The sequence below is a fragment of the Vicugna pacos genome, chromosome 6 (assembly GCF_048564905.1).
Source record: "Vicugna pacos chromosome 6, VicPac4, whole genome shotgun sequence".
Lineage (NCBI taxonomy): Eukaryota > Metazoa > Chordata > Mammalia > Artiodactyla > Camelidae > Vicugna > Vicugna pacos.
In genome coordinates, this window is record NC_132992.1 from 46,101,983 (window position 1) to 46,128,205 (window position 26,223).

Genomic DNA, 26,223 nt, shown 5'->3' on the forward strand with positions numbered 1-26,223 from the left:
TGCTTCAAAATTCTAATATCAACCAATGTAACTCATCATATAAAAGATACAATCAGATCATTTCAATAAATGCAGAAAACACTTTGAAAAAATTCAATACCAATTTTTGACTGAAAGAGTCAAACTAAGACTAGGCAAACTAAGAACAGAGTGGCAGTCCTCAGTGCTCTGTATGTGCTGTCTCCATTTACATACATTTATTGCACGTCCTAGTCAGGAACGAAAATGCAAAAAATGAAATAAGATGAACTAATTTTTAAAAGGAAAAAGAAACATTGTTCATATGGAACCATATTTATAAAGAAAGTACAAAGGCATCTTCCACAAAATTATGAGACCTATTAAGGGAGTTCTCATGGTTACATAATTTGTTAATATATCCAAACCATTTTTATCTCCAATCATCTCCCACAAACATTTGAAAAGAGAAACTAAAGATGATTTAAATGAAAAGTTATACCATGTCTGTTGATTGAAAGACACAAAATATTTTAGATACTGATTTCCTCTAGTTGATCCACCTAGTCAGCGTAATCCCAATCAACAATAGTCTTTTTTTTTTGACAACCTGCTCTAGAATTTGTATGGCAATGCAAAAGAGACTCAATCAACCAATCAATAGGACAATTTGAAATACATACTATTTTATTTCAAAAATAACTATTAAATTACAGTAATCAAAAGAGTTTAGCATTAGTATAAAGATAAATACATAAATGGAAAAATTATTTAAATAGATTCTTACCTATGTTTTCAACTGTGTTTCAACAAAGGTATGAAAATAACTCAATATTGAAAGGAAACTCTTTCAACAAGTGGTGGTAGAAATGCTAGATATATATATATATATATATATATATATATATATGGAAAACAGAATGAACTTCAAAACCAGCCTCATTCCATATGCACAAATCATGATTTATCATAGTCCTAAAAAAAAATATAAAGTTATAAAAGAAATAAGAGAATATTGTGGGAACCTTGAAATAAGTAAGATTTTCTATAAAAACCATTAACAGTAAAATAAAAGATATATTTGAATTCAGTAAAATTAAAACATGTTAATAAGATGAAGCTATGTGGAGGAATATCTTTGCTGTGATGGCCTGATAACGTTGCATATCTCCACACAAGCTACTGAAGTCTGGTCAGAATGCCCAGTTCTCCAGACTAATGAAAGCGTGGGAGGTCTGTGAAAGCTGCTACAAGGCCATTTCCTGCCGCCTCTTTATTTTCCTGAAAGACCGGCATGGGACAGTTCCTTCTCATTGCCTCTGGGTTCTGGTGCGGAATGAGGCGTTCTGCTTCATCTCCCTTAGGATGTAGTTAGTTGCAGATTATAGAACTGTCTAGCTGTCCACAGACTCATCCCCTCAGCAGCAGGTTGCCCCATTATTAATGTTACAGTCATCCAGACCCCTTTGCTTTGGTGGTGTTCTCGTAAGAGAAGGGACCTAGGGAAGTGGCACCTTTGATTTCCTTGATTATGCTCTCTATGTAAGGAATATGCTATCTGAAAGCTTTTTCCTGTACTGGCTGGACCCGTGAGGCTTGCCTTTCCTTGGCAAACTCAAGGAAGTGAAAATTAAAGGTACAGACTGGGAGAAAACATCTGCAGTAAATCTATCAACAAAGCACTCATATCCAGAATATACAAAAAACTATTCTAAATTGATAACAATGTGTAAAACAAAGCAGTTTTTAAAACATAGGCAAAAATCTTGACTTGAATTTCACATAGGAAGAGATATAATGGCCATTTACCCACTGAAAAGTGATCAACATCATTAATCCTATTGGAAACACAAATTAAAGCAACAAAAATAAAAACTTTGGATCTGTTTGACAGTTTCTTATAAAGGTCAACATATACCTCCCCTCTGAGTCAGCAATTTTCACTTCTTTGTTATCTGTGAATTTACCCAAGAGAAGTGAAAACATATATATTAACAGAAAGATTTGTTCAGGATAGCAACTTTATTATTGATAGCCATAACCAGAAACAATATAAATCAAGAAATTGTACCAAATTATGGTAAATTGCAACAATGGAATACCACTCAGTTAAGAAAAAATAATGAACTACTATTTTCATAGCATCATGAATAAATCTCAAAAATGTTATTGAATAAAAGAAACTAGGCACAAAGTATACATACTGACAATTCCATTTGTATGAAGTTTATGAACAGATAAAACTAGTGTATAAATTAAATAAACTACAAGGATATATTGCTCAGCACTGGAAATATAGCTAATATTTTGTAACTTTAAATAGAGTATAATCTATAAAAATATTGAATCATTATGCTATATACCCAAACCTAATATAATATTGTAAATCAACTATACCTCAAAAAAAAAAGAACAGATAAAACTAACCTACAATAATACAAATAATACGTGATGTATACCAGACATGTGGGTAATTACTAAGGTGGTGGAAATGTTCTATATATTATGGAAATTTTGCTTATAAGGATGCAAATATTTGTCACAACTAATTGCATAGTACATTCAAGATATCTAAACATTTTACTTTATGTGATTTTTCCTTAAAAATACTAACAATAATAATTGTGGAAGAAACAAAGCTTTGCATGTTTTCTTCCTTTGATGTAATATACCATAGTAAAATGCAGTTTTAGAAGACAGATTACTTAGTTTTAATTTTTGGCACAACCCTTTTCACTGTGGAATATTGGGGAACTTACTTACCCTCTTTAAGCCTTACCTCTCTCTGTTGCAACGTAGAACTATTTACAGTACCAGCAATGGAGTGTTGTGAGAATTAAATGCAACAATGTGTTTAAAGCACTTAGTAGACTGCAGTCATTGCATACATTTTTATTTTATGCAGTCACATATATGCATAGTCTGTCCCTACAAATCTGATGCTGCTTTGAACTATTCCTGTTTTCTTCTACCAAACTTCTTACTTCATTGACCTGAAGAAGAAAAACGTAGTTGATCTGACAACTTAAATCAAGTTTTACTTCCTTATTTTGAGAAGAGACTGCCACTCGTGGAAGGAAGATGAGGACAATAAATCTAGATAAAATAATGATTGCTGAGCACAGCAGCCAAAATTATGCTGACTTTGTAATGGTCAGCTCTTCTTTCTCTTTTTTAAAAATTTAACTTATTTTTTAAATTTTTTAATGGAGGTGCTGGGGATTGAACTTAGGACCTCAGGCACGCTAAGCACATGCTCTACCACTGAGCTCTACCCCTGTCCCCAGCTCTACTGTCATCACACACAGAGAAGAGTTGTGGGGGAAAGGTTACTTTCGTTCTGTGATACATCAACAGTTGAGCTGAGCGTGTTCTCCAGGGCCACGAGACCGACCTACTCTGCCTTCTGCGGCAGCCTGCTGTGCGCTCCTCCCGTATCTTTGCCTCAACTTCACTGTCCCCACCATCAGCACTGCCAGGAAAATTCTTCCTGGACTTCCTTTTGTCTATCCACACCCTTCTGTTTCTATCAAGGCCATGAGTGAATTCCATCTGCTCCATAAGTTTCCCTCTGGGTGTAATTTCATTATCTCCTTTTTAAATTTTATTTGACGTTACAGTGTAATGTCTCACTGCAGTTGTATTTACTTCAAGAGTCATCTCTTCCCACTTTCAAATAATAAGCATCTTAAGAATGAGGACACAAAAAAGCAACAAGTTCTTTAGAAACAAGCACAAAGATATGCTTTTCGATGATGAAATGGACGTGAAAGAATATGTGGCTAAGCTAGTTGGTGTTTTAGACAAAGAAGGTGAAGTCCTGGAAAACCTAAGGAACCTGTCTGTACAAGGCTCTTAGAGCAACAATATATTATCTGCTTGAATGAAGAAAACTTGGCATCCTGGTTGCAAATCTTAATCTGCCACGTTTTTAGCTTGCCACCTTGGGCAAGTTTATTCAAATTGTTTCCTAATCTATAAAATACCCTTGACTTTTTCTCTGATAAAATTAAACCTGATCTTTAAAAGAAATATTTTGGAAAGGCACCTTTTAAAGGAGCATTTGCTACTTTAACATTCTATTTATTTATTAATTCAAGAAAGTTATGCATGTTTTTTAAAAATGTTATATTTTATTTATGATGATAATTTTTCTCCATAGACACATATCATTCTGTTTATTCTTACATTTTTCTATATCGAATATCATTATGTGAAACAGAAATGATAGCAGAAATTCATCCATGGTCATGACCTCTAATTAAAACATGTAACCTTAACTTAAAACTGTATAAATGTAAATATATATATGTTTAAAGCAAATGGAGAGGTAAGAATTATTTTAAAATAATTACATACAAGGTATGCTTATGCCCTTATTACTAAAATCTAAATTAACTCTGTCAGTGGAGATTAAATAATCGATGCATTAAGTGTTAGCATTATTACTGAGAGGTTGGGGACACTGGGTGCACGTCTGAATTTGCAACAGAGTACAATTTTTATGCTACTAATTACTTGATATTTTGCCTCTTAAGATAAAGCCCTTATTTCTCAACCACACAAAAGCATTTCAGAAGATTAATTAAGCCTTCATTAATAAATAATTAAGCATTTTTTCTCTACATTGCCTGAAAGCAGCTGTAATTTAGATCTTGCCCATGTTGGTAATTTGATGTCCAGCAAACAGACCTGCCTATGGAAATTTTGTAAATCAAGCTGACATATTAGCCACAGTTTACTTGCCTTCCAGTTCCTCGTGGTTGTTGATAGTGCAGATCAAGCCACATGAGGGATAACCTGTCAGGAGACACTGCTTTGGGAAGCCACACTCAAATTAATGCTGACTGTTCTGAGCTGTTATATGGAACATTTCTCTCTGTAATTAAGAAGACAAACATGGCAAAGAATATGCTGCTTCATCAAGTTTTGCATGTGAATCATTCCCAAAGTGAACTTTTAAAAAGAGCCCGATGAATTCTGTCAGGAAATAATAAAATATAAACCATCATGGTAGTTTAACATAGCTAAGTCATCAAATAAATATAAAAATATGAGAAATACATTTGATAATTGAATTACAGGTACTATAAAGCTTATAAACCAAACTTAGACATATAGAAGTGCACATGGTATTATCAAGACATTAGAGTCTATTACACGTAGACTATTGAATTCTAGACAGTTTTCTTAAAGACCAATTTCTCTCTGAGATGACCCAGAGGTTGACATTAACTCACTGAGATCATGTCTTATTCATCATCGAACTCCTGGCCTCTAGATTAGATCCTCGCACATGGAAAACATTCAGTAAAAATTGTATGTAAGTAGAATTATATGAAAATAAGAAAATAATTAGATCTTACAAGTGAGCATATTAGGCTTGATCATTTATTCTAAGTCACTCATTTCTTTTCAGAAAAACTAGCTGGTTCTTGGAGAGGTCAGTTAAAAAGAACATGGAGGAATGTCCAAATACGCAGGGCTCTTCCTCAGGAAGAAGTGATGGAAAAAGGAAGATAGAAAGTACCGTGGTTTAATCTGTTAAAGACTGCTCACTTTGGAGTGGACAACATAGAGACAAGATCCATGCCATTCTTCAGTTGAAGTGACCTGGCTGCTAAAACCAAGAGCAGTTCCTACTTATGAGCCTTTTGAATGTAGAAAGGGAGTTCCCTACTCAGCCTTATTCCCTACTACTTGCTTCCTGTGTATATTGTATAAGATAAGACTCTTGAGTAAAATTTTGTTTTATTAACTTAGTTCTGAGACTTAAAAAAGAGTAGAAGTCCTTAACACCATAGTAACAGAAAATTTTCATATAGGAACATACATAATTTGCCAGAAAAAAATACCTTTTTATAGAGGTCACAGTATATAATGACATCTATGACTCACAATAGAACTTATAGTTAAGCGGATACTTCTGCCATACATAAATGTCAACTACTGGTTTATACGGTTCTGTACTACTGTTCTAGAATCATTTTGCACCTGTCTCCTAGCAGGCATATTCACAAAATTAAATCAAGAAATAAACTATAAACCAATCAATATTTCACTCTTTGCTTTAAGACCTTTTATTTTACCATGAGAGGTTGTAGTATGTTAAGCCAGTGCTTTATAATGTGAAATAAAATAACATGCAAATAAGTCACTATTAACACAAATCACAAAGCATTTGCTGGTTTATCTTTATGTAACTAAAAATATTCAACATTCATTCATTGAAAGAGTTTACATTTAATAATGGCCACGAAGTTGAAATGTATACTCTAGCTTAAAAGAGGGAACAGAAATTATGTTCTGCAGAGGGCAGATTTCAAAAGCCAAAACTCACTACTTAAGAGTACTAAAGGTTTGCCTAGATACGTGGTACATACTTAGCCGCTTATGTCAGTGTGGGTGTCTGAGACAGAAGATGAACGTCTGAGACAGAAGATGAATGTCTCAGGCAGAACAGCCCATCTCAGGAGAATTAGAACGGGTGAAATGGCATAATGATGGGCACTCAATGCACTCTGCACAGCTGCCCTTCCACTTCCAACACCAAAGGCAGCAAGAGACAGGAAAAGACTGACAAATTGACTGGTTCTGCCATTTCCTTAATATTAATGTGCCATGTCACTTTTTGAGGTTCTTAGATAAGATCCGATTGCTCCTTAGTCCTTTTTAATTACCTTTCAGAGTTCCTTTGTTACAGGATTTGTTACCATGAATCCAAGAGACGTTTCCTTGTCACTCTGACAGAAAGGATTGGACTGTTTAACCAGAACTAATGAATATCTTCATGGAAAAAAGTAATAAATGTTATGCTGTTTCCTAGATTGCTTATGTAATTGACAGCAAGAAGCACCATTGGAATAGTAATAATAAAATCTTCCTTGTTAACTCCAAAGCATAACAATAGAAATGTGAAGACAGAATCTGAATTTCTTCAATTTTTCTTTTCAACCAAAATATACTGTGAAAGTACTTATGAATGATGTATCATTCTACAAATGATTTATTCACAATTGACCCTATGGTTCAGGTTTTACATCAGAGAATCCCCATCACATGACATACAACATGGTAACAAAGAAAACGTCATTAGTTACTAATAAAAACGATTGTGTATATGCTCTAGCCATTAATGACACATTTCAGAGTATGAGGGTGTTGTCACATTGTTTTCATTTGTTGTTTTCTGTTTTCCGTGTTTTTCATTGCCATGTTTATGGTTTCTTTCTGTGCAATAAATGTATCCCAAACTAACACATGCAGATGTTATAATAATAGTGCAACAAGCCAGACTGAAATTTCCATCTTTTGACCCTTGATAAGAGATTTATTTCTGTAATAGATGACTTGAAGTGTCAATATGCTAAAATTGATATTATCTATCAATATATTGCTCTAATGTATAACATATTGATATTGAAATCTATTATATTTCAATGAACAGTTCTAAAATTTTCAGTAATTTATCTCTTTACTTGAATGTAATTCTCTATCAGATGTCAAGATTTTATATAATTTTATAAAATTCCTCTTTGTAAAGCAAGAATTTTAGCTTACTTTATTGAACATGGAAAAACCTCTCACGTCTAATTTGTGTTAAAATAGCTGGGGTTTCAGATGCAAAATATTATTAATCAATTCATATATTTTAAATAATATGTTGTCTGTGCCTAGCTGGTTTAAATGATTCCAATCGATCAATTATTTTATATCCCTTCATTCTCGTTCCCATATTCTAATCTGTTTCCTTTTTGAGTCAGGCAGGTAGATGATATACCTTTTGAATGTATGCATCTTGCTTTTTGCTTTTTTGTATGTAAATATTAAAATTATTTGGTCCTACATTTTGGAAGAGGAAACATGACACAGCACAGTAGTATTGTTACAAAGCCTGAGGTCCCAGCTGTAATTCCAACCTCAATCACTTCATAAGATCTATCCTTAGGTAAGAATTTTAATCAGTCCATACCTCAATTTCCACACTCCCTGAAGAGAGATAACACTAGTTCTTACCTGACAGGGCTTTTTCTGTGGACAGACTGTGCCAGACACGTAGTAAACCCCCAATAAATAGCTACCATTGCTAATCCCAGTACTCAACACCACGCTGACTTCGGGCATTTATCGCTGAAAAGAAAACAGAAATCCAAGGGCAGTCAATTTCATGACATAGTAGGTAATATTTTCCCCCAGTTTGAGGTATGCAATGTTTATCTTATAATTTTACAGGGCAAGAGCAATTATATTTACATTTTGGTTGTTTCACTGATTTTATCTTGAATATGCAAGCTCTTTTGAACTGCTTTCTTAGGTTATCCTTCAACTGAGAAAATGGCTTGTTTCTTGTCATAGGCTGAGAGGTGAATGACACTTGTTCCCCATCTTTCTTTACTTGGTTATTAATCAGATCTCCCCTCAGAGCTACAATCATAGCAAGAAGTCAGGTATACGAAGAAGATTCTCATGAATTAAGTGATGAATGCAATTTTGCTGTCTTGAGATAACATTATTCCTTTCCCAAATTCCTGGTCTTCTGGCACAGAATCAAGTAGAAAGGTCTTGATTCTGTCATCATGTACTGCTACTCAAGTGGTTATTTGAATTTCACCCCTATCAACAAAGACACAATTTACCCACAGTCCAACCCTGCCCCCACTTTCTCCAGCTATTTCCAGGAATGTGCAGCCGGCAATCCCATGGGTATCAAAAGAGGGTGGATTCCTGAGAAATAGTGTCCCCACAGAAAAGGAATAGGTGACATTTCTCATTGGTTCAAGACTTCCATTTATGAGCCAGGTCTCAGAAAATGATTCTAAAATAATAGCATTTTGTTTTTATTGCAGTAAGAACACCTAACAGGAGATGGACCTCTCAACAGATTTTTTTAAGTGCACAGTACAGTACAGCTGTCTGCAGGGACAATATTGTACATTAGCTCTTCAGAACCTACTCATCTGGCCTAACTGAAATTTTATATTTGTTAATTAGAAATTCCCCATTTCTTCATCCCCTGAGACCCTGGCAACTGCCATTCTATTGTCTGCTTTTATGAGTTTGGCAATTTCATGTATCTCCTAGAAGTGGAAATTTGTGGTATTTATCCTCCTGTGATTGGTTTATTCCACTTGGCATAATGTCCTCCGGGCTCATCCATGTTGTCACAAATGACAGGATATTTTTTCTTTTTTTTAAACCAGAATAATATAATAATATAATATAATAATATAATAATAATATTCCATTGTATTTACAGTTGATTCTTGAACAACATGGATTTGAACTGCCCGGGTTCACTTACACCTGAATTTTTTCAACAAATATGTACTACACTATCCTAAACTATCTGTGGTTGGTTGAATCTGAGGCTTCAAAGCTGTGGATATGGATGGCTGACTATGATGTTGTAAGGGATTTTACATTGCAGGAAAGGGCAGCACGTCTATTCAAATATTTAGTCCAGTTTTTAATTGGGTTGTTAGTGTTCTTTGTCTTGTTTTGTTTTACTGAGTTGGAAGAGTTACTTTTTTTTTTTTGGAAATTAACCCTTAACAGATATAAGGTTTCCAAATATTTCCTCTCATTCCATAGGTTTCCTTTCAGTCTGCTGATTGTTGCCTTTGCTGTGAAGAAGCTTTCAGTTTGAAGTCTCACTTATTTATTTTTGCTTTTGTTGCCTGTGCTTTTGGTGTCATATCCTTGAATTCATTTCCAAAACCAATGTCTTCAAGTTTTCCCTTGCTGTCTTCTGGGGGTTTTAAAGTTTCATGTTTTTTGTTGAAGTCTTTAATAGACATTGGGTTTATTTTTATGTATTGTATAATATAGGGGTTCAATTTCACTATTTTCTATGTGCATATTCAGTTCTCCTAATACCACTGGTTGAAGAGATTATCCTTTCCCATTATGTTTTCTTAGCACCCTTGGCAAAGATCAGTTGACCATTTATGTGTGGATTTATTCTTAAGAAGCACACTCTTAAAAGCTCTACTCTAACTTAGTTTGGGATTTCTAGATTGAAGAGGCAGAGGCATCTTAGCTGGAAAGTTACTCAGAGCATCTAGCAGACTAGGATTGCCCAGCCCACCATATTCTGAAGCTCACTATGGTCTCTCCTTAACATCAGATTCCATTTTTCTATTCCTAGAAACAATTGGATTAAATTCTTTAAGTGGCTTATTTCAGTACTTACGTTCATATGTCTAAGAAATATGCTTGTACTGCATTTTTTAAATTTTAAACTTTCGCCATTAGCTATTGGGAAATGCATATTAAACCAACTTTTATTCTCCTATCCATTCACTGTCCTCCACATATAACTTTTCTGTTCCCTATATCCCTATATATAAATATGTATGTATATGTAATGTATATATATATACATGAATCAATATCAGATATTGTATTGTCATAGCTATATAAATGTAATCCATAGCTAATCAATACATTATGCTTTGATTACTTTTTGTTCCTTTTGGAAATTTTAATTTTCCCTTTTTATTAATAAACTCTTTGCTATTGTCATTAGATTTTTTTTCTGTTCTTATAACTAATTCATCTTCAAACTATGCCTGAATTATCTTTCTCAATACATGAAAACATCACAAATATTCTATCAACTTTATCTTCTTGAAATCATGTCTGCCAGAACCTCTGACTTGCTTCAGTGTAGACATGCTGATGTAGAGGTCTGCTGTACAGCTGTCGTGTAGGGACTGTCCTTAACCTTACCCCTGAGGATGTCTTCACTTCTCTTATAGGTTGGATAAATTGCTTCTTGGATCCCAAGCCTTCTCTTATGTTATATTCCCTTGTCTTTAGGAAATAGCAACTCTAGTTGTTAGTTTTCTGAAAAGGAGATAGGGGTGGAAGATAAAATCCACTGAAATCTTGCATGTCTGCAAAGTCTTTTATATTTACATAAGTTAAGTTTGGTATAGAGTTCTAAGTGGAAAAATCCTTTTTTTCCTCGGAATTTCAGGGCACTATTTCATTGTCTTTAGTTTCCAATGTTACGCTTGAAAAGTCCCAACTCATTCTATGGCTGATCATTTGTAAGCAAATTGTCTTAAATTTACAGGACATTCAGTGTCTTCCCTTCGTCCTCATATTTTGTGATGACTTAAGACCTGATGTTCATCTATTTATATCCATCAGACAGGATATTTGATAGTCTCTTTCCATTAGAAATTCAAACAAATGTGGATTTTTCTTTATATGCTGATTTTTTCCTCCCATATTTTCACTTCTAGAACTCTTCTTATTTAGAAATTGCTCCTCTTGGAATTACTCTTATAGCTACCTTTGCTTCTCTCTTAATTTTCACTTATTTGTGTTTTTGCTTTAATTTTTTATATCTCTTCAAATTTACCTAAGAAATGCTTATTGAATTATTCCATAATTTTATTTTTAACATCTCAGTTTCTTCTTTTTATCTAAAGTGCTTTTTCAAAAATAGTCTTTTTTTTTTCACAGATGCAATATATTCACTTATTCACTGAGATTTTGGAATTATCTTCACCTTGCACAACTTCTTATTCTTCCAAGTTTTTATTAACTGTTTTGATCTCAGTGTTTCTTCCTAGACACTTTCTTCAGATATCTAGTTATGCTTGACTGTTTACTCAGAAACGAAGGCAACACTAGACTGATGGAAATCTCTGTTCATGTGTGTGTGGCCATCACCCATGACCATCAGTGTAGAAGGCTGTGGATGGGCCATTTCATCTGAGAATTCCCTATCAGTATCTACATGTCATTTCTCTTGAGTTTTCAGATTTCATAAAGAAGCCTCTTTCAATCTCCAGCTTAGATGGAATAAACCTTGTTGTCAGTCTTCTTAAAGCCAAGTTTGGAAGAGGGCTGGTGGTCACAGAACTTATTTCACATAATCCTGGTTGTCACTATAATATTTAACCTCCACTGAGTCTCAATATTCTAAATTTTACATACTCATTGTTTTATTTTCTCCAGAGAATAATTCTCTAGTCTTCTGCTGCTTGTGTTAAATGGGTAATCACTTCTTAAAAGCTTTCGGTTTATGTTTCTATTTTACGCCCCTCCTTAAACCCTGCATCCAGAGGCACCTGTTGCCAAATATTCCTGAGACTTTTAATGTTTTCTATTTTAAATCATGCTGCTTTTCAGATTCTCCCACCAAAGACTTAGAGTTGCCATATAAGACACAGGATTCTCAGCTAAACTGAAAAATATACTTCTTAAAGTGTTTTTCTGAGATTCACATTTAACTGGATATGCTTTATTTGCATGTGCTAAATTAAATATCACATTTCTTTTTAACATATGACCTCCTTGGATTGTTCAATCAGCTATCACCTACTTTCAGTTTACAATTTCCAAAATTTGTGGCTATTATTATATGTCCAGTTCTCTTTGTACTTATGTATTTACACCTTAAAAACCCTTTTGCTGTTATTTTGGTGTGGCTGGAAGAAGCTGAGCTTCTTTGGTTCTGTCTACTACCTTAATCAAAAGCAGTTGTTTTCAATGCAAATTCCAGGGTTTCTTCTTAGTTACCAGAAGTGGACTTGAATCCTCCTGATTTAAATATGCTTAGAAATATATTAACCACCCAAAATATACATGGATATTCTTTTAAGCTGATATCATCAGGCGGACTACAATACCTCCAGGTCCAATGGAAGCACTTTTTATGAGCTATGAGTGTGACACATTTTTAGACATGGAAGCTGAGACGTGCTTCTCATGTTTACTACTGTCCTTAAAGGAATAGTCTCATAAAACAGGAAAGACAAAAATATAAAGCTCCTCAGAAGTTACTGTTAATTCATTATTCTGATTGACATTTTTAACAGAGTACTATCTGCATTTGGGCATAATAAGGAGATTATTTTCAGGTTCAGTATATAAAATTCGTGCCAAGTTTAATCTATAATCCTGCCCATAAAATGACACGTAGCAGAAAGGTTTGAAATTTCTCTGGGAATAAAATATAAAAGCTAGAGGAGATCTTGAAGATCATTTTTCCCCTGTCGTCCGGTGGCTCTTTATATGACTCTTGTCTCCTTCACAAGTTCTAACTTTTTGCTGACTTATTAAAGCAAGTACATTTTAAAATAAGTTCTTAAAAATAGCATAATGTACAACATACTTCCCAGTTGGGATTCTTTCTCTGAATTCTGAGAATATATTTAAGTTTAAAATAACCTGGTTTATACAAAACCTTAATCCCTTGATTTTCACGCCTCTAACACTTATTCTCTCCTCTTGAAATACAATTTGAAATCAGGCACAAGGGTTTATTTAGAAGTGACAGAGTACACAGTAGTTTTTATTCTCTATCTTGGGTCAGCTTTGGTGACTCATGGTTAGAAAAGTTAAACATATGTTAACATGGTCCATAAGTTTTGTAACCTTGTCAGAACCATTTCTGTTATCCTGAAAATCATCTTGGATACCACTATGAGGAGTTATATTTTTTAAGGAATTCTCTGAAATATAGTTTATGAGCTAGTGTCCTTTAGCTTTAAGTCTAAAGGGTGACATTTGGCTTCCTTCCTTTGAACTTCTTATCTGTAGTTCAGTGCAGTATGTGTGTGTGTATGTGTGTGTGTGTGTGTGTGTGTGTGAGTGTTTATGTAAAACAAGGATCCCTGATGTGTTTGTTTCTCATTTCTGACAGTTAACATTATTGTTCCCTGACAATTGGGTCTGTGTTACCATCTGTCACTCGGGGAATGTGTCTGTCAGTTAGCACTTCGACAGTGCTATCTGTCGACCCACGAAAGTTACCAGAAGAATAACTTGAAAGCTACTGTCAAGAGGAAATTGAACTAGGTATCAAGTTCTTTGGAAGTACATTTATTTCACAGCATCTGTGTGTCAAGTAGTGATGAATGCCCTTTTTAACTAGGCGAGAAAGTGAAATTTGTCTCTTTTAAAAAACTTCTATAAAGTAGGCTATGCTCTTCCAGCAATGCCAATTGATCTATAAAATGTTTTTCAAATTTATTCATTTATTCATATACAATTAGAAAGTGCACTCAGGAAGAACCTCATCATCATGAAAAAAAACTAGATTTAAGAAATCACTAATACTTATATCTGAGAAATGACTGATACAAAAATGTCTGATATTCCATTTATTCTGCTATAATCTAATCCATAATACCTCGAGGTTGAACTATTGAGAGTGAACAGCTTTACCCCCAGATCTCCTTGTATTATGACCAGATGCTTTTCTAAAGGTTATTTTTGAAGATTATCTATGAACTCTTTGGTCAATAACATTACACCTATTCGAAGAATAGATTTCTAAAACCTCCCACCCCCCACACTGGAGACTAGTGCGCGAGGTGTGGGGGCAAAGACTTGTCAGTTGCCTTTTATACTCCGTGTTCAAATAATACTCTAATTATACACTTTAGAGCTCAAAAAGTAAAACTTCCTTACTCCAATAGTCTCATCAATAAGCTTTGTTATTTGCCTTTCCAACACTAAACAAAATGAATGGATTTATATACATCTGTGCCTGGGTGTGTGTATATATAGTGTGCACACTAGTGTACATATGCAGGCATGTTACTGTATGTACAGTTCTCATACTAGTGGACTTTATTGTCCTTTAAAAGTAATTTCATTTATTTTTATAATTTTTTATTCTTTCTAACCTACGGTACTGCAAGTGAAAACACATATATGTGTATGCATACACACATTTTTATAAATGTATATGTGTGTGAACGTGTATATGTGTGTGTATATATACACACGTATATATCTACATATTCAACTGCAGTATAATAGGTTACAGGAAAATAGAAAAATATAAATTAATTTACTTTAAAAAGACAATAGAGTCCATTTAGCATGACAACTGTATATACACTAGTTAGTGTGCAGGTGTTTTAAAATCAAACAGTGGCTCAGATTCACCACATATTAGCAGTGCAACAGCAAATTTTTTTTTACATCTATCAGATTGAGGTCTCTAATCTATAAAATAAAAATGAGAATATTCTAATGAGTATTCAATAAAGTATAAATATGTTAGCTAAAATGATAAAACTGTTTTATACATTTCAGATATCTCTAAAGGTATAATTGTATTGTGAGGCAATCAAATAATTCCATAATAATAATATTGAGTTATCTGAGCCATACTTATGATTTTTATAAAAGGAAAAAGCTTGAATATTTTCCATTCTCCTCTTGTTAGATAATGAAACTGAACTCCCAAAATCCTTGATGAATAAAAAGGTAATTACTTCAGATTCCTATGTTAACTGAGCTACAGAAAAATACAGCAACACTTGAACAGTATGAGGGTTCGGAGCACCGACCCTCCATGCAGTGGAAAGTCTGCGCGTACAACTTTACAGTCTGCCAACTGCGGATCACATAGTAAGTACTTAGTAAAAAAAATCCATTTGGATGTCGACCCAAGCAGTTCAAATTCATGTTGTTCAAGGGTCAACTGTATAATGAATCTTTTAAAATTCTTTATATCATATTGAATTTTTTCACTGTTGTCCTCTAGCTTCGGGGTTATTTACGTTTTTGATCTCTGCCCTTCAAATCACTAGGAAGGCATGCTTTAGCACACGCTCTGAGAACTGACTCTGCTACAAACTGTTCAATGTGATATCCTGCAAAAGCAGTGCTGTAGCCATGAAAAGCCATACTTATGCTGGTGCTCAGGTAATGTCTTTGCAGAATATGAAAGTAAAAGTCTCCACACTGGAGCCTTTTAAATCTGACACCATTGCCACCAACCCAAGTGTGGTTCTTATGAAAACCTATGTTGGGGAGGAAGAAATTTTCCCCTACCCTTCTAGATTCCTCCGGCTGATCTAAGAACTGAATTGACATGAAACAGATCGACAGGAGAAACCCAAAGTTTTAATAACATGTATATACATGAGAGAGACCCAGGAAAAGCAGCCAGAATCCTCACCTGAAACACCATCTTTAGCTAAAAGGCAAGAGAGAATGTCTGCAGGTAGTGGTTTGGGACTTCAGAAAGGAGGAAGACAATTCACATGGAGCTGGAAAAGCAAATGTTTGATAAACAAGTGTTTGCTGGGCTGTGCAGAGACAGTGGGACACAGAGACACAAACAGACTTCGCTGGGTTCCTCCTGTCTACACATCCAGTTCTTACTAGAGTTTTCTATGTTGACAGCTCTCTTACTGGAACAGATCCTCTATCTACAATATGCTTTTACGCAGTTAGGGGGACGGTCAGAGGTTCTTCCTGAGTCCTCTAGGATTTGATTAGTTTCAGCTACAAATTATCTACTTGCCAAAGACACACTTTGGGGTGGCAAATTTTGCTCCCTACACCTCCTGAGATCAAGAAGGCAAGATTTTAGCCAGTTACACTTGATATCCTTTGCTGAGGGTTCCTTCAAAATTTTGAAAGTAAGCTGTAGTTTGTTTAAGGTTCATATTTTAGAGGGCTCGTTTGACATTTATGTCAAACTTCCAGCCGTATCCTCTGGGGACTCCTTTACATGTCTACTCTGTCTTTGTTATCAGGGGAAATATTTATGCTTTTCAGTACAAGGTCATTTGAGGAAATATTTCACTAAAACACAAAAAAGGAATTATTCCTTTTGTATTAGCTTGAGATTCTCCCCAATATTATAAAACACAACATATTCAGAATGTTTCTCTGTGGTCTGAGATTCTTTCAATACACCATTCCTTCACTCTTTTTTTGTGTGTGGGGGCAATTAATATATCAACTTTTAAATATATCTGGCTTGACCAATGAACAGAATTTTGCCTTAAAATACTGGAAATCATTAGGGTCAGGGTGTATGCATGTCATTATGTTATGTCATTTTTACCATCATGTAACCAGGTAGGCTAGAAGGTCTTCAGAGAAAGGGAACCAGGCATGGCTTTCTTGATATAAGAGAAGCCATTTCGGGTCTAAGCCATTTTGTGATCTAAGCCTGGCCACAAGACTTGCCCTTGAATAGGTATCACTAATTAAGGATCTTAAGGGAACAAAAGAATGCAGAAACAAATGACTATAATGAGGCAAGAGAGGTGACAATAGCACAGATCAGTTGTAAAGGCTCCCAGTTCTGTTTCAATGGAGGCCAGCCTTGTTCACTCAGGGGAGCTTGGTGGAGCATTCAGTGACTCGTTATCCCTACAATGGGAATGCTCCGATTAGAAAAGGTGACGTGATCGATGAAAGCACCTCAGCCATAGAAGACAGGTCAGCTTCTGCTCATTGGCCACAGTTGCGATGGATGATAAAGTTGCCCTAGACTTCCAACTTTTGGGTCAAGGCAGTGTCTGTGCAAGAACTAATGCAATAAATGCATCGGGCCGAGTGGAAAGAGCAATTAAAAATGCACAGAGGAATGTCCTGAGAGTTTTCTTCAGCTGTTTGGGCCCAGAACCCTGGGAATATGTTTGGGTTCAGTACTGCAGGTTGGCCTCCTCTTGTTCCTCGGAGTCCTGTTCATAGTAACTTTAATTAAATGCTGTATGAGACAAACTGAAGAGATTTGGTGCGAGACCCTGTTAGGTTAATCAGAGTAGCCACCAGAGTGGAGTGCTTATGGGAAAATTCACCTGAAGCCAGGATGGGTTTATGGCTGAGGGGTGCGTATTGTTGGGAGACAGTTCTTCAAGGGCCTGTCATGTCTCTGCATATCTTGTGAAATGAACTCATGACTGCTTTTATTCAGAACTCCATTCCAAGGATGTTTATAATGTAAACAGTCTTGGAAGTTAGAAGTAGTGATTCCCTGGGAAGCAAAAGTGAGTATAGAAATGGTGCCTTTCTCCAAAGCAAAGGGCAGGCGTTCTTACTGCCCAGTGTAGTAACGATGTTGTCTTGTGCTGAAGCAAAGAACAAGCATGCTTACTTAATACTATGAAAGACTTGGGTTCCTGAGTTCAGGGTTCTTTACCTATCACATAGCCCACTGCATGTAGAAGAACCCATCTGGGCGCATTTCACTGCAGCTGTGGGGCTTGTGGACAGGGAGCTGACACAATTAGCCGATGCTCACCGTGCTCGCTGTGCTGTGTGACTAACACAGTCCTTTGTCTCTGATTTAAGAGTTTCGTTGAGTCAGTTTCTGGAGTACCACATGATATTTCAGTCATACATATACATACATATATTCCTTTTCATATTCTTTAAGCTTTTGCACAGCTTGTTTTGATATAAAAGTAGTTTTGATATAAGAATGAAGTAAACTGTGTCAGGATATTATCTCATGTGTCGCTCAGCTGCTGAGGGGTCTGGCCTGGGGGGTTATCAATAGGAACCTGAGGGAGGTGACTACAGCCAGAGGACATTTAGACTATAAATACCAAGTGTTGGGAAGGAACATCCAGGAGAGTTTCAGTTTGGGCAAAAGCTACCCTTTGCTGATCTAGTTCTCTGAAGATCTTGAGACACGTGCTTCTGCCGTGGCCAGGCTATTCCCGGGCATCAGTGGTGTTAAACGTGCAGCAGTCTCAGAAAGAAAGGGGACATCTGCTCTGCCTCTTTGAGGCACTCATCAGCAGGGGTGCACGCGGAGCAAATGTCCCCAGAGTGATCACCCTCGGAGCAGCCTAGCCTGCCTGCCAACGCCAGTGCCTTTGTTCCCTAGCAACGCAGTCTAGCAACAAGGGACTTTCGTTTTGCACTGGCTGCTAAAAGTCAGTTCCCAGTTTGTTAAGCCAGCTCCCCTGAGAAACCAGACTTGTATAAAAGGCACACCTCAACTTAATTTAGCCTTTATTTCTGTCATCTCCCTTTGTCTGAAACAATAGTATAATCTGTCATTTGTTTGGAGTATGCTTTCTTTATTGGTTTATTAAGAGACATCAGCATGTATGCTATTGGCTTGTGAAATTATTGTAATTCCCACAGTAAACCTGTGTTAAATAAAATATGGCAAAAATAATCCCAGTCTCTGAGCATAACTTGCTTCCCTAAACAAAACAGTCTGCAATTCCTTATGCATCCAGTGAACCAGTTCCCTGGGAGTTTGATATCTCTCTAAATTTCATTGATACTTTTAACTTTGGTAAGTGATTTCATCACACCTGCTGCTCCATACCATGAGTGACCACATGGACCCTAGGAATCAAAGTTTCCTCATCTTCCACCCTTTCATTCTTTCTCTTCTCAAACCGTGTTTGGGAAGCCAGGACCCTTCTAGCAAATCCCATTTCATGACAGTAAGTTTTGTGCTCTTGGACTCAATTCCAATGAGCATGTTGTATGTGTGTTGGGAGGACGGGGTCGGGTGGGGGCTGTCCTCCACACCACCAACAAGCAATTAATTCTCTGTGACACTTGTTGAGTGTCCTAGAATTCAACTCTTCTGATACTATGTACTCATAAGCAGCATTAGATTCTACAGATTGAGGGCTCAGTGCCAACTGTAAATCCAGGTGGTTAAAATTCAGGCTTCTGACCAACTGGCTATAGACGGGAGCTCCCACAACACCTTCCTCAGACTTGATTAATTTGCTAGAGCAGCTCACAGAACTCGGAGAAACATTTTACTTGCTAGATTAGCAGTTTATTATAAAAGGATGTAACTCAGGAACAGCCAGATGGAAGAGATAGATAAAGCAAGGCAAGGGGAAAGGGGCATGGACTTTCCATGCCCTCTGTAAGCACACCACTCTCCCCAAATCTCCAGTATGTTCACCAACTCAGAAAGCTCTCCAAACCTTATTTTAAAGCTTTATGGACGCTTCATTACATAGGCACTATTGATTAAATCATTGGCCATTGGTCACTGATCCAACTTCTAGCCTCTGTGCTTTTTCTAGAGGCCTGGGATGTTGAACTGAAAGTTCCAACCTTCTAATCACATGGTTGGCTCCTCTAGCTCCCAACCCCCATCATTAGGTGTAGTCCAAAAGTCATCTCATTAACATAACAAAGACACCTCCGTGGCCCTCCTCACTTAGGAAATCCCAAGGGTTTTAGGCACTCTGTGCCAGAAATGGGGATAAAACAAAATTTGTATTTCTCGCCATAATTATTACTATAATTATAATTTCTCACAATATTACAGAAACTGTCAGAGTTTGGCAGAAGGAGCAGAGTTGGTTAAAAACCAGTATGGAGGGCTGGTGTCACAGAGGGTGGTTAAGGAGAATAGGATGGTGTCAGAATGCACCTAGACTATGCCAATATGTATATCTTACACGAAGATGCACAAAAGATCTCTTCTGGCAAAGGAAGGGCTCAGTTCTCAATACAAGAGAGGGCCTAGCCTGGGAAAGTCTTTCATCTGTTTCTGATAAAGCCAAAGCACTACAGACTGAGATTCTTTGGGATATGAAGTTGGGTTACCCTGCCCAGCTGAGATGATGGAGTGTGGAATGTATAGAGGGGGAAGGTAGTTGTAGGTGTCTGACATGGCCTCTTGATCAGGTGGAGAGGAGAAACAAGGACGATAATAGGTAGGCAGATTTTATGTAAACGCACTTACACACACACACACACACACGTATATTTCTTCTCCATCCTTCCCTACTATTCTATGTAAGGGATGTGGTTGTTGGTTCTCTATATAAACTAAGCATTACTTTACAGAGTAGATAGGATTCTGACCGAACTTGAATGGAATTATGATCATGTGTGGATACAGCAACTACTTGAAACTTGGTGATTAAGCAAGGCTGCCTTCATTTGTAGAAGGGATAATTGTATTAGGCAAAGGAATTATTTGTTGTCATTTTGTTACTATGAAAATTCAAGTATTGAAAAAGAGTGTAAGGAAGCTGAATAGCTGAACAGCCAAAGGGTTAGGTTAAATAGTCAGTTGTCTGTCAGTATAGCCCAGCTACACTCCGCCACTAGGGCTGGAAATGTGAAACCAAAGTCCCCACACATCTCTTGTCAGTTGAGCTCCTCTTAGGTTTTGCCTTATACATACTCTAAAAACTAATTTTTGCAAAAGATTGTCTCAGTCTGTTATAATTATATTGCTTAAAAGGTAAAGTGGAGGAGAGTTGGCAACGGGAGGCCAGACAGCCTCAGCGCCTGCCACGCTGGTGTTTTCCTGATCCCCCCAGGCCAAGCAGACTCATTCCAGTCAGGGTATCGCCCCATGCCCCTAGCTGATATCCCCTGCTTTTTGAAAAGCAAAGAGGCAAACACTGATCCATGCAGGTAATGTTGGGAAAACAAAGGGCACAAATTGAAAGCTCTTTCTTACCCTGTCCCGTAGCTGTGGCATCTGTCTCTTTTTCTCCAGGCTCCTTTAGGTTTCTAAAAATACAGAACATCTTAGAGAATCACAAGCCCATATTTTATTTTCTAGAGAATTAAAAATTTTCCATGCTATTTTACAGAGTTATGTTTTTAGGATTGTGAGCTATTCTGCTACTGCAATATTTCAATGATATTTATGTTCATGTCAAAATATTACACATTGGACTGACAAGATTGATTTTGAAGAGGCTTCTATCAATATATTTCTACTTTGCTCTATTGTAGAATTGTGCATACTTGATAAAGCACACAGAAAATGAATAAAACAGATGCTTTCATATTCTAAGTTTTCTTTAAAGAGAAATTCATCTATTTTCTTAGAAAAATAGAATTCATTTTTTAATGTGTACATATTGATTATTTATGGCTTTAAACTGAAGAATGGCTCTGCAGCAAAATATGTATGAAGCTGATCATCCTCCCCAGATAGCCCCCCACCTGCTTTTACCTTCCCTGCACCCCAACTGCATTTCTTCCTCACCCCTTTTTTTTGGATCCTGACTCTAGTCGCCTTCCACTCTCAAACTTCTTAATGGTAGTACTCATTCCTTCAGGATTTAGTCATGGTCCAGGACAAATTTAAATCATTCCTTGCTAGTTTATAAATGCTTGTCAAAATAGAATGTTGGTAAGATAACCTAGATAATGTTTAATTCGAAATAACTTATGTAAGTGGGAGAATTTCTGGAATCAAAACTGGGAGGATTGATGTGACTCTTGGAGAGCCTCTCAATTACAGCGATGTAACGGCATATAACTTTGTAGTCAGGACTCTGGGAACCGTATAAAATGGAATATGGCTCATTGTAGGGCAAGCAGATGGGCTAGTAAAAGAGTGGACCATATTGCACATGCAAGATCACTGCTCACATTAATATAAAAATGTAGTGCTAACATTTTAGTGATTGCATCCAATCTGAGATATGCATTTTCTCCATAGACAGCTAACTTGTGGTTATATAGATGTTTTACATTGGCAGTAAGTTAACTCACAAGGTAAATTAATAACAGACACATTTACCTGTGTATACGAATCTGACAAAAATGGTTCTTCTCTTGAACCTATTTTCACTGCAGGAAATATATCTTGATCCTTAATATAAGTCTGTGAATACAGACAGATGTTATATTTACTTAACATTTTCCAAAGAAATTATTCATAAATTTTAATGAGTATTAAACTTTAATAACTATTCAATTTTATTAAACTTTAATTATATAAGTAGTAGATGAATATGTTCTTTCTTATAACATATGCATATTATTAATAAAATTAAAATCACTTCCTAATCATCATCCCAGACTCCTCTCTTCCTCACTAGGGATAATCATTCTTGATTGATTTTGAAATTTTATGTATAGTGAAAATATTATAAAAATTATAGATAATATTTTGTGTAAGTTTCTATATTTTTTCAAGTAAATTGTATCTTACGTTAATACTGCTCTGAGGCTTGTTTATAATCAGCTTTTTTTTTTAAAGAATACCCGTATTAAATCATATAGGTTGAATTTTCACTTATATATGCTTTGTATTAAATTGTAGGAATGCACCATATTTAATTTAGGCACTGATTTTTGATGGACATTTAGATTGTAATCTTTTTTTAATACTAAATAATGCAATTAACATCTGGGACTTGTGTTTAGTTGGAAGTTTTTTGAAGTAAGATATTCAAAGTAGAAATTCTGGGCCAAAGATAGAAACATTTTTAGTTTTAAGTGATGAAACTAAGCTACTATGACACTGTGATTTATAATAAGAAATATTAGTGTGGTCTTCCTCCCTGTTCTAGGTTTCCAGCTCCTAAAACTTTTGTAATTTCCTAAGCAATAAGAGTATCTTTTATTACAATATTTATGGGGTGTTTCTGTCTTCAAAAGCTACAGTTGCCGAAATAGTTCCAGAGTGATAAAGATAAAGATAAAATCTTTTTTTTTTTATAACAATCTCCTTTTAACCACACCAGATGTTAGGTTAATACAGTGGCTTTTGGAAAGCCCATAAGGGTGGGGGCTTGTTGCCAGGGGAACCAACTGCGTAATTAGAGGGTTAGAACTTTCAGCCCCATTCCTCAACCTCTGGGGAGGAGAAAAGGGCTGGAGGTTGAGTCAATCACTAATGACTGACGGTTTAATCAGCCACTGCCTATGTAATGAAGCCTTCATAAAAAACCCTAGCTTAAGGGGTTTGGGCAGCTTCCAAGTTGGTGAAGCTATGGAAGTACTGGGGCAATGGCACACTCTGGGTCCCTTCCCACATACCTTGTCCTGAGCGTCTCTTCCATCTGGATGTTCCAGAGTTATAGCCTTTGTAATAAACCAATCATCGAGTAAGAAAATTGTTTCCTAGGTTCTGTGAACCATTCTAGCAAATGATTACACCTCACTGGCGGGGGGATCATGGGGACCTCTGGCTTACAGTCAGAAGTCCACGTGATAACCTGGCCTTGCAACTGACATCTGACATTGGGGGGTAATCTTGTGAGACTGAGTCCTTAATCTGTGGGATCTGACACTATTTCCAGGTAGACAGTGCCAGAAATTGAGTTAAATTATAGGATAACCAACTGGTGTCTCAGACTGCTTGATGTGGAAAAACCACACATCTAAAGTACACAAGTATTCAGTTGGGTATGTATACACAAGTATACATACCCAACGAGTAAAATTTCTAAAGATCACTTTTTTAACATTAAGAAATTTTATTCAATTCAGGATCCCTTATGATGCTGTGCTGCTGAAAAGTGACAATTTTCACAATAAATATCAAATATCTTCTAAAGACCTCAGTCATAACATAGGTTTGACTTTTTCTTTAATGCCCTGAAGAGTGAGACTATTTTTGGATTTATGAACCATTTATTAGGCTGTAAAGTTAGCCAGTTTTGATGGTGGCAGTGTCCCTTTGCTCCTGTATGTGAATCCAAGAGATACTGTCTCTGGTACAAAGGGGAACAAGGACAGGATTGAAGAAGACTGGTGTTTGTATTTAAAAACTATTAAAAAGAATCACAGCATAATTTACTAGAGTGTGACCATTAGCAGGTCATTTTAATTCTGTGGGAACAGTTTCTATTCTCAAAATATCATCAAAATTAACGCTACTTTTTTAAAAAATCTAAATTTCATTAGATTATGAATAGCAAAGGAAGTACGTCCTTAATTTTATTTTGTATTATCTAGTGCTTCATAGAGAGAGTCTGTCTCCATTGGAGACCTTAAGTATAATCCCACCAGGTTTCTTTATTGGAGAGAAAATATTACTATATTTATTTGGCAGAAGGGACTTTGGTGAGAATCTTTTTTTCCAACAAAGCAAGTTAATGGAATGCCACTGACAAATGTTCTTATTTAACTACACGATGGTACATTTGGGAGCCCTCAGAAATGGACTCCTTTGTTTCTATTAGGCATAAAGACATTTAAAACCCAAAACCTGTATCAAGGATTTACACATATTCTTTCTTTATTGTAGCTAATAAAAGCACTGTGCTTTATCCTTTCATTACAATTGTGTGTTTTCTTCCTTTAGTCTCCTCTAGGGATTCCATTACTATATGTGATTGGCTCCAATTGACAATTTTGTTTTGGTGTTTAATAGACAATGAGAAAAAAGTAGGGAGTTTGTTTGTAATTTGAAAAAATAATGAGCCAGCTATCATCACCCGCCAGAAGAGGAGAGCGTGCCCCAGGCACAGGTGCACACAATTAGCTGCCAGACCCACCGCTCTTCTCTCCATTGAGCATAGTCCCTCTTCAGAGTTCCCCAGTGATCAATGCAGGATGTACTAAGAAACGGTTCACAGAGTGTCCATTTAGGAATGCTAAATGCATTTAGTACCAGGACTTTCATTCCAAAAAAAAGAGATAGAGATCATTTCAAAACTTGTAAAATGGCCTCTTAGAGCCCTAGAGTAAATTTTTAGAGTTCTTGATTTGATTTTAAGCAACTGGATTCTGATTAGGAGATAATTTTTTGTTAAAGTCATTCTAATCAAAAGTAAACCTTCCCAAAGATTATTTTTCCCTCATGAGACCAGCTGTTCAGTCAACAACACCTGTGTGCTAAATAAATGTGTACATTACAAATATTAAGAAAAATTTGTTTAAAATGCATAGCAACATCTTAATAGATGATGAAATGCTTGATAAAACAACCTGACTTCTAAGAAGAATAACTCCTATGTTTTGTAGTTGGTACTTCAAAATTTTCCCAACAGTCAATATTGGATCTAAATAATTTGCCATATAACAATGTAAGGAAATAGCAGGGGTTGTTTGAAGAAGATAACTGAACTCAAAAAGCAAAATACCCACAGAGCAGAACAGTTTATCAATAATGGATTTAAAATCAAGTAGTGTGTGTTTGTGTGTGTGTGTGAGTGTGTAGAGAGAGTGTGCAAATAAACAAACAAAAACACCCATCAGAGGGACGATCCAGATGAAGTTTCAAATGCTCAGGTGAAAAATAAAGAGAACAGAGGCGCCACACTATTAATCAGTACAGAAATGCAAATTAAAATAAAAATGACATACCTCTACAATGGAATACTGTTCATCAGAAAGAAAGGAATGAAATACTGATATATGCTATAATATGGGTGCATTTAAAAAACATTATGCTAAGTAAAAGAAACCAGATGTAAAAAGACTACAAATATTACATGAGTCTGCTTATCTAAAATATCTAGAAAAGACAAATCTGTAAAGACAGAAAGTGAATTAATGGATGCCAGAGGCTGGGGTAAGAAGCAGAAATTGATTGTTACTAACAGGGAGGAATTATCTATGGGGTAACTAAAATGTCCTAAAATAGGTTGTTGGTGACATATACACAACTGTAAATTTCATAAAGAGCACTGAGTTGTACACTACAATGTAAAACAGGTGAATTTTTTAGTATATAATTACATCTCAATAAAGCTGTTAGAGATAAATATAGGAAACACTTCAGTATATCCAAATAAAAAACGAGAAAGCAAAGACAGAAAACCTAAAGGCAAAAATCAGCAAATCACCCAG

The 26,223-nt window shown here is 35.9% G+C and overlaps 1 long non-coding RNA gene across 1 annotated transcript; it reads right to left on the reverse strand.

Moving 5' to 3' along the window:
* Nucleotides 1-2,834: 2,834 nt before the first annotated feature.
* On the reverse strand, nucleotides 2,835-22,289 carry LOC140696902 (uncharacterized). Its single transcript, XR_012073552.1, has 5 exons — nucleotides 22,220-22,289; nucleotides 21,143-21,195; nucleotides 7,975-8,088; nucleotides 4,705-4,837; nucleotides 2,835-2,951 (listed from the first exon to the last, which is right to left on the reverse strand). It is a non-coding gene; the product is annotated as an uncharacterized lncRNA (long non-coding RNA).
* Nucleotides 22,290-26,223: the final 3,934 nt, after the last annotated feature.